This window comes from Ostrea edulis, chromosome 4, assembly GCF_947568905.1.
Source record: "Ostrea edulis chromosome 4, xbOstEdul1.1, whole genome shotgun sequence".
Taxonomy (NCBI): Eukaryota; Metazoa; Mollusca; class Bivalvia; order Ostreida; family Ostreidae; genus Ostrea; species Ostrea edulis.
Genome location: NC_079167.1, coordinates 45,393,659 through 45,403,658, shown reverse-complemented (window position 1 = coordinate 45,403,658; position 10,000 = coordinate 45,393,659). Strand labels below are relative to the sequence as shown.

Genomic DNA, 10,000 nt, shown 5'->3' with positions numbered 1-10,000 from the left:
CTGAATTGTGTGCATGCTTTATTTAATGTTCAAGTTCAATATACTAAAGGCAATTTGCAATAAAATACTGGACCTTTGAAATTTTTCAATATTAAAACATGTAATTAAAAAAAAATCACAAAAGAAGTATTCAGCTGTGAATAAAATTGCAAAAATTACATGTAAGTTTTGCATAGAGTATGGATTTCAATCATAGAAAATAAAAATGGTGTATCATGTTGGTCATACAAATGTAACTTGAAAGATATAGATCAGAAATTAACTAAAGTCTAAACACATCTTTAATAATTTGATAGTTTGCCAATACAACCTATCATTGGGTCGAATGCTGTCTGACTTGTTTCATACTGATTGTCAGGCCGTTCTTGGTATATTGATTTTGACTACGGATAATCCCGTTTACGTGGTCAAGATATAGGGCTCACGGCGGGTGTGACCGGTCGACAAGGGATGCATACTCCTCTTAGACACCTGATCCCACCTCTGGTATAACCAGGGGTGGGTGTTTGCCAAACTTTCTATTTTGTATTGCTTATATAGAAGTTATGAGATTGATCACTGTTCGTTATCTTTATCTTTCATAGAGAATACTGAGATGTGAAAAATACGTGCAAGTTCATGAGACAACAATTCAATAACTTGAACAGTAATTTTTAAAAAATTGCAAAATGTAGCACTTTGAACAACAATTTAAGGAAAAAAAATAAGATGAAAATAATGAGATTTGATTTGTAACTTCGCTAGACAAATTACCGAACAAAGTAAACAAACGTTTCTCAGGAACTTGAATCCCTCAGCTGATATAACAATGGAGAGGCAAATTTTAAGTGATTATTATGAAGAACTCCAGAGATTTTTAAAAGGAAGTAAAAATGTAGTTTATGCCTCGAGGCATACATATATTGATTTATTAGATAGGACACCCACTTTTTTTTTTATACACATCTGATGTAGGACAGCAACTTTTTTTGCCTTTTTAGAATATAGGACAGTTTTTTTTTTGGTTTTTTTTTTTTTTTACAAATGGTAATATGGAATGCACTGGTCCCAACCCCCCAATAAATATTGACCGGTTCCTTATTAGCGTAGACTCAAACAAATACACATTTGCGTCAGGCTGGTCTCTTTTGACTTCATCAAGCAAGATAAGTCATCTTACTTGATACTTCACACCACAGCAACATTTGACGGTCTGTAGCGTCTGTTACCTTATGATTTTTTCTGAATGACTTCTTTACATACGTTAAGTAATTTAAAGAAGAACACATTTTCGTGCAAAACAAATTTTATTTTTTGAAAATCGTCTCCTATGACCTTTAAAGCTGTCAATGGACGTAAAAGCTCGGGACGATGAAATAAATGGCAGAATACGACATATTTAAAACGGATGGCATGGGATTTAGATGAATGGCATAAGTAGAACTACAGTAGTCTGACGAGATATTCGCAGAAATTCCTTCGATAAAGTTGGTTTATACCCCGTGAATCGGTCTCGAAGCCTGTTTGTTAACATGATTTGTTGCACACCTTTACACACATATATATAAAATATCTCACTGGTTGTCATCTCAAAAGCTTACAGCGGGTAGAAACTGACTATTCAGAACGACTTATGAGGATGATCGGTGGAGAAACAGAAACACACCTTTATCAACCTGAGATTGATCACTGTTCGTTATCTTCATCTTTCATAGAGAATACTGATTGATTGATTGATTGAATATTGTTTAACGTCCCTCTCGAGAATATTTCACTCATATGGAGACGTACGTCACCAGATGTGAAAAATACTTGCAAGTACATGAGACAACAATATTCAGTAACTTGAACAGTAATTTAAAAGATTGCAAAATGTAGCACTTTGAACAACAATTTAAGAAAAAAATAAGATGAAAATAATTTATTTGGGGGCTTATGTTTTATAACGTGAATATTATATAGATTAGATGGACATAGTGTAAAAATAAAACGCATGACATATTGATAATCCTTTCTGCAATTAACTAGCTATATGAAAATGTACAGAGAGACAGTTTTTGGAATCCTTTAATTTTTCAGCGAATAAATTTGTGAATTGCACACATTAACTGAAAATGAGTGATCATATTTCAGTATCTGTAGCTACCGCGCCGACCCAATATATTTCAGTCAAACATCAAATATCCGCGACCCCCACTTGTTCTATCGCGGCAAAAAACCTTTTGAATTTGCATGGAATATACAAGTTATACATAGATCATTATATTATCCATACAGGCTTGTGTTTTTGTTTTTTCGTGGTTTTTATTTTTTTTTATTTTCTACTCCCAATTATTTTTTCTTCTCTTGTTTCATGATTATTTTCATTAGTATATGTATATATGTCTTTGTATCTCTTCTTTCTATATATTTTATCTTGTTTACATTATATAACTACATGTACATGTACATGTATACATTTGTTTGATTCATTGTGACTTTGATGTATAGAAGGTGCTAAAATGCCCTAAAATAGGGTATGCCCGATCCCATTCACTTATTTGTGAATAAAATATTGTTTTTATTGAATGACGAAACATCATCAAACTGCAGATTGAACTTTTCAGAGCCTCGTGCTAACATTACTTATCTTTTTCAAAGTATGAGAGGGGGCATGTTGCATGTTGCATGACCCGCCCCCCCCCCCCCCCCACCTGATGATTTGTGAAGTGGGTGGGTCACTACATGGATTGAATACATAATTTTCAAGGATAAATATTATATTGTATATTGTTCTCACACTCCATCACTGCTACTATCAAAATAAGTTTATCTCTCTCTCTCTCTCTCTCTCACTCAAGATTCTTTTTAAGGCAAAACTTAACTTGGTAGTTTGCATTTTATTTGTTTCATATCATCATCGCAAACCACGGGTTATTGTTTCATTTTATTTCACAAACGAAACAATAACCCGTGGTCTGCGACGATGGTTTCATATACACTATCGATCATTAACATTTTTCTAATTTCTATATTGAATCATTTTTAATTTATAGATGCATTAAGATAATGAAGGCACTACTGAATCTAAAACATCGCGCGCGCGCGCGCGAGAGAGAGAGAGAGAGAGAGAGAGAGAGAGAGAGAGAGAGAGTAAAAGGTGTTTAGTGATGACAAATTTCAACCAATGGACAGAAGTTGTGAGGACAGAATTGCACCATGAGAACAAAAAATTAAAAAAATGTCCTCATAATTAATAAATGTGACCTACAGCATGATACAAAATATTAGCTTAGAGAGGACAAGTGGTGTGAGGGCATGTCCTTACTAATATTCTCTCTCAAAGACCCCCCCCCCCCATAATTCAAAAGAGAGTATTAGATAAACTTTTATAGGTATCCCTATAGCTATACCTAACATAGTACTTTTTTGCCTTTGAAATAATATATGTGTGTATTATCTTCTATACATTGCTCCTAGTGTTATTTGGGGCGATGTAAGTTGTTTCGGCCTTTTTACAGTTCGGCCATAGGTTCGTTCGGCCTCAAGTTTTTTCGGCCTCTTGTCGTTTCGGCCTCATATACCTAGTCGTTTCGGCTCAAGTGTCGTAAGCGACAAAATACCGACAATGTGATGTTGTTTTTGTTAATATAGAACACTTCTAGTATACCGGTCCCCAAAATATGGCGCTAAAATAAGTGCCGCCGAAGGCGGTTTAGTATATATATATATACGATCGTGTGAGCGATCGGTAAAATCGTTAAAACGGCAAAAAAATCGCAAAATTAAGCCCGCAATTGAATTCCTTGTGTAAAATGATGTTTTAAAAGCTGGTTTTTAAAAACAGTTTTTAAAATTCAAAATGAAAACAGAATGCAAAAAGACGTATGTAACTCACGATGCGTTGATAGAATTACAACAACAGCGTAAATCCTTATTAAAAGTTCGTGTTTATATTTCATTCAAATAGTATAAATTGAATTGCCCTGTAACAAACAGAAAGCAGCATATGAAAATGTACATCACGTCAAATACATATATACATTTTATACATGTTATATATACATATAAATTGTATCATTTGAAACTTAGCATAAAGTTATATCAAATGATATTCAAGCACTTTAATCACAATTTTATAAAAGTGATCCACCGAACTTATTTATATTTAATAAGTGAGAAAAATAAGATTTAAAACAAAATATTTATATTATTGCTTTAGTTGACTTTTATATTGCTTAAACAGTCTAAATAGTATAACTTACCAAAGTTATGGACTTTAGGCTTGATATTTATCAAAAGTAAAGCTGTAAACTATATTTCAAAGCTTCTTTGGTGCAACTGCAATAAAAGTTAAACATGCACTTTGTTAGATATTAGCAATATAATTAAGAGCGCCAACTGCGATGCTATTGCTTCCATAAAAACAAAGAAAAAACCAAACATACCATGATGGCGAAATAGCTCCAACTAAACTAAAACTCAAACGTCTGAACAATTCAAACCCACTGGACAATATGAAAAAATCCAACCCTGGTCTAAAGTCACATGACTATAAGAGGCGCCAAATGCTCACCAAACTTTTGGCGGGAAAATACTAATTACATCAAATTGGAAATTAAATAAAATCAAAGCTGCTTGCCATTGTTTTGGCATAAGTTTCTAGTAGAACTTTATTACACAATCTTATCAATTGCAAATTCAATTCTTTTTAATCATAAAACTTAAAAGTTATTTACAAAATTTTCACACGGCTACATTCTCCCCCTCTCCATGAAATGATGTCCCATCATTTAATGATACTATGTACAATGTTTTCAATCAATGAAGGAGATCATGATGTAGATTTTAAAATATTGGAGGAAAACAAATTTGCTAACAACTGTGCTCTCTCTTGTCTGTTCTCAACCTCCTGTGTTTGAGACATAACATAAGCGTCATGCCACTTTGGTTTCTTCCTTGTTCTTGACGAACGTCTACCCTCCTCTACTGAGTCATCTTCTACTAGCTCCTCCTCAGCCTGTACTTCTGCATGATCATGCGCTTCATGGATTTCCAATGGCTGTGGTGCCATAGTCGTATCCTTCTGTTTATCAGTGTGTCCTCTTTCAATTTGTATTGTGACAAATTGTTCTTCATCTTCACTATCTGATTCCTTTCTTTGTTCGTCCTGTTTCTCCTCTATCCGCGGATTTCTTTCTCCAAGGCCTTTTCTCTCTGCTGGTTTAGGCCTAAATGTCGTCCCAATAGGAACTAGTTCTAATTGTAACGGGGACCGTTACAGATGTTCCCCAAACCTCCCCCAATTAAAAAGTGATGTCCTTGTGAATGTATAGCAAAAAATCATTTTATTTTAGCCTTTAATTACATGTAGTACGTTCAATATGGTCATTTCAGTACCAAGAAATGAAAGAAAGCGTTGCACGTGCATACACGCGCATGCATGTATGATTCCGAATTTTTGTTGATGTCGTTCAACAGGCATTAGTATAATATACCCACAGTACGAATTTCATAACGTTTCCACCACATATAAGGAAGTTATAGCGATTTTAAAATCGTCCAATCAGAAATCAGCACACGTGCATTCACGTGCTGAGCAGTAATTCTAACCACAGCAATTTGTAAGGAGTACCAAGACACATCTAAACCCCAAATATCAATAGAATTTTATGAAAAAGAAAAACGTTATTGTCCTTTAAAATTGAACATTTGAAAAACCTTGCACGCGCATGCGCGTGTGCGTTGGTATTTTTTTGTTACACCAATATGTCGATACACATATTGTCTACGTATGCTGTGAATATCATCTCATTCGCTTCATAAATAAGATAGCTACAAACGTTTTAGTATTATCCAATCAAAATGAAGCGCACGTGCATGCGCGTGCAAATTGGTAATTTTGACCATGCAAATCAGTTAAGGGTCTCAATATCTACCTATGATATGAATATCAAGCCATTTCAATGAACAACAAAATAGTTAGACTGATTCCAAAGTTAGTGTACAAATTTTGTAATGCACGAGCACGCGCATGCGTGCGTGTGCAGACAAAATAATAATTATTTTTCATATCTACAAATGATATACTACCATCCTATTTAGGTTTCATATCGATCCCTTTAATATTCTGATTTCCCATTTTTTGTACCAAAATTGCAGTGCACGTGCGTGCGCGTGCATGCACGTGCAGACAAAATGACTATCACTATGCACATCTACTAACGCTATACTATCATCCTGGAAAGTTTCATATCGATCCCTTTTGTAGTTTCTGAGAACACTACCGGACAAAAAAGTACCGGAGAAAAAGAATAATAATAATAATAACTAGACACGATCTCGTTGCGAGCAACGAGTAGGTCTTCCGTCCGATTTGTTGATGCACTCGGAGTTAAAAAAAAAAAAAGACAGACAAATGAGTCCCAATTTAGTTTCCGACTTTAAGACACTTTAGATATAATCAATTTTTCATATCATAAGCTTCTGAAGCAAAGTTGCGGTGAAATTCGTTTGAAATTCGACTCTCCAGGCGAGCCATAAGGCCCGCGGGCCTATTTCTTGATGTCATTTGTTAGCCCTCTATAGACTCAACAACTTTAGTTCTATATGTCTTTACAAAATATTTACCTGTAAAAAGTTATTGAGATCGACCGATATCGACAAAAAATCGACTCTACAGGCGAACCATTAGGACCATAGGCCTATTTCTTGCTATCAATCGATAGATCTCGATAAACTGAACAACTTTTGTTCAATATGTCCTTACAAAATATTTACCAGTTACAAGTTTTTGAAATCGACTGATATCGACAAAAATCGACTCTACAGGCGAGCCATGAGGCCCACAGACCCATTTTTTGATATTGATCGATAGGTTATGACACATTGAACAACTTTTTTTCTACATGTCTTAACAAAATATTTACCAATAAAGAGTTATACCTTTCGAAAGATATCGAAAAAAAATCGACTCTACAGGTAAGCCATCAGACCCGGAGTCCTATTTTCGGATATCAGTCGATAGGCCTTGATAAAGTGAACAACTTTTGTTCTATATGTCTTTACAAAATATTTACCAGTCAAAAGTTATTGATATCGACTGATATCGACTCTCCAGGCGAGCCATCAGGCCCGCGGGCCTATTTCTTGATATGAAGGGATTAGTCTTGATAAACTTAACAACTTTTGTTCAATATGTCTTAACAAAATATTTACCAGTAAAAAGTGACGGAGATTGACTAATATCGACAGAAATTCGACTCTACAGGTGAGCTAAAATGTCCGCAGGCCTATTTCTTGATATCGATCGATAGGTCTTGACAAATTAAACAACTTTTGTTCTACATGTCTTAACAAAATATTTACCAATAAAGAGTTATTGCTATAGAAAGATATCGACAAAACATCGACTCTACTGGTGAGCCACGAGGCCCGCAGGCGAAAGGGCCAGCCCGTTTTGCTTGATATTGTAAGAAAGGCCTTGTCATTTTAAACATTTTTTGCTCAACAAGTATTTAGAAATTCTTTACCGTTCTCGAGTTATCTCTACAAGAAATATTTAGGGGCCAAACTGTAGCTCCCTAACGGGGCCACATAGGGAAAAAACGAAATGTACATATTGTTTAGATTATCATTCTGAACAACTTTTGTTCAATAATGCTTTTCAAAATATTTGTCGTTTTCAAGATATGAGGCGTGAATTATTTATGATTTTGGCCCTTAAAATCCCTTATTACGTAACATATGACCTACTTTTTGATTTGATAAGAACAAGCTCGTTTAGATGAACATTTCCGCTTCAATGACTTATTACAAAATATTAATAGTTTCTAAGATATTCTCATAAACCTTTGGACCCTTCTGGGCCCCTCATTTAAAGGGTCAGCCCCTTTTGCTTGATATCGTAAGAAAGGTCATGACATTTCAAACATTTTTTGTTCAACAAGTATTTAGAAATTCTTGACCGTTCTCGAGTTATTTCTAGAAGTAATTTTTAGGGGCCAAACTGTAGCTCCCTAACGGGGCCACATAGGGTAAAAACGAAATATGCATATTGTTCAGATCATCATTCTGAACAACTTTTGTTCTTTATTGCTTTTCAAAATATTTGTCGTTTTCGAGATACAAGGGGTAAAAAATTTATGGTTTTGGCCCTTAAAATCCCTTATTACGTAACATATGACCTAAATTTTTATATGAATAGATTTAGATTGTTGAGATGAACATTTTTTGTTCTTTGACTTATACCAAAATATTAACGATTTTTGAGATATTTGATCTAGACTTTGAGCCCTTCTAGATCCCTAATTTAAGGGGCTAGGCCCTAAATCTTGATATTTTCGAAAAGATCTCGTAAATGTGCACAACTTTTGTTCTACATGTCTTAACAAAATATTTGCAAGAAAAAAGATATTGGAGATCAAAGGTCAAAAATCGCCGAAATCGGCGAAAAATTTTGGCATCCATTTTTTCAGGTCCAGGCGAGCGTTTAGGCAAATCGCCTCCGGTAAAATCGAATCCCCCACAAATCTTCTAAAATGTTTACTCTATCTTGTGTAGAAATTTCAAGACTCTAGCTTCAAAACCAACGGAGGAGATGTGTGGACAACAAGGCCCTTCAAAAAGTCACTAAAAGAGAGATAACTCCTGACAGGAAGTGACGTCAAGCACGAAAGTTTGCAAGCAAAGTCTCGTCACCAAAAGACATCTTTCCTGAAAATTTCGTGAAAATCGATCGAGAAATGGCTGAGAAAAACACGTGTACTACCAAGGAAAATAATAATAATAATAATAATAATGAAGAAGAAGAACGCGAACAATAATAGTAAGGTCTTCCGCAGGAGACGGAAGACCTTAATAATGAAGAAGAAGAAGAACGCGAACAATAATAGTAAGGTCTTCCGCAGGAGACGGAAGACCTTAATAATGAAGAAGAAGAACGCGAACAATAATAGTAAGGTCTTCCGCAGGAGACGGAAGACCTTAATAAACAGTAGAATCACTAGAAGGTCTTCCGTTGGAGACGGAAGACCTTAATAATAAACAGTAGAATCACTAGAAGCAGTGCTCGAGCTGGGCTTCGCCATTTTCGCCAATGGCGAATTTTTTTTAAAAATGGCGAAAAAAAATTGAAAGTGGCGAAAATCCCTTTTTGCAATAAATTGTATTTTTAATCCTTTGTCAGTGACACATTATCGCCTGTTTGTTTATGCAGTCAACGCGTGCGACCGGAAATCTCGCGTCGCTCCAGTGCACACAGAGCTGGTCACAGCCTCAGGTAATTTATGGCTGCAAAAAAGTCGGTGATTATGTAATAAAGTACATCGGACAGCTGTTTACCCTGCTGTGGTCAATTGTTTAACATTTAAAGTCTTATTCATTATCGTGTTATCATTTCCACATTAATGTCAATTCTTAACCAGAGAACCGACTGGTAATTAAATTGGCCGTATTATTGTGTATAATGTATATCTGAATACATCAATTGTTTGTTTTTGCGGCCAAACTCGTTGATTACAAGATTTTGATTTTGATGTGTTTGATTTTAGTTCGAATATTTCATAAATAATGCGGTCGGTCACCATTGATATGGACATGGCAATTTTAATAAATAATTTTCTTTGAAGTTCAGTGCGCAACAGTATAAAAATGCTAATCTCATAAGACTATGCACCCCATTCTATTTTGACACTAAACTTGTAGCTTCTGACCCTAGTCAGTCTAAAATTTAAAAAATATCTATGTTTGGCTTTACAGTCAACCCCACCTCCTCAAACATCTAATTCTGTCCAAATTGCAAAATCTTCCATAGAATTTAAACGGAAATTTAATAGGGAGTGGTTGAGATACGACTCTAAATTGGGCTTGATGTTTTGTGACATCTGCATTTCGGCCAATGTACACAATGTTTTCACTGAGGGGTGTAGCATCATGAAGTTTATATTTATATGATTTATTATCTGAATTTTGATTTCCATAATAGAATTTATCAAACAAATCAACTTTTTATTATTTCAGAAAGAAATGTTTAGGTATGGTA

At 34.9% G+C, this 10,000-nt stretch overlaps 1 pseudogene; it reads right to left on the bottom strand.

The window, feature by feature from the left end:
• The window catches only part of LOC125647096 (uncharacterized), a 15,114-nt pseudogene extending 10,082 nt beyond the window's left edge, over positions 1-5,032 (bottom strand).
• Positions 5,033-10,000: the final 4,968 nt, after the last annotated feature.